Raw genomic sequence first — 261 nt, 5'->3', positions numbered from 1 at the left:
TTGCTCTTCCATTGCCATGGAAGGCTAAATTTCTGGACTAAGTTCCTTTGGTAATGTATCACAACTCTTGAGGTTTTGTTATTAATGCATTTTCGGTTTCTTTATTGTTGATTTCTTCTATCTTATTTCTGAATATGGTTCGCTTAATTTCATTGCTTAGAAACTGATTGGTTGACTTTATCTTCACTTAGTTGATTTACTCTCTCTAGTGCATGAATGCTTAGTTCGTGTGAATTTGTTAATCGTTTCATGCTTATACTG

Source organism: Lupinus angustifolius, chromosome LG02 (assembly GCF_001865875.1).
Source record: "Lupinus angustifolius cultivar Tanjil chromosome LG02, LupAngTanjil_v1.0, whole genome shotgun sequence".
NCBI classification, from domain to species: Eukaryota; Viridiplantae; Streptophyta; class Magnoliopsida; order Fabales; family Fabaceae; genus Lupinus; species Lupinus angustifolius.
Note: the sequence above shows the minus strand (reverse complement) of the source record.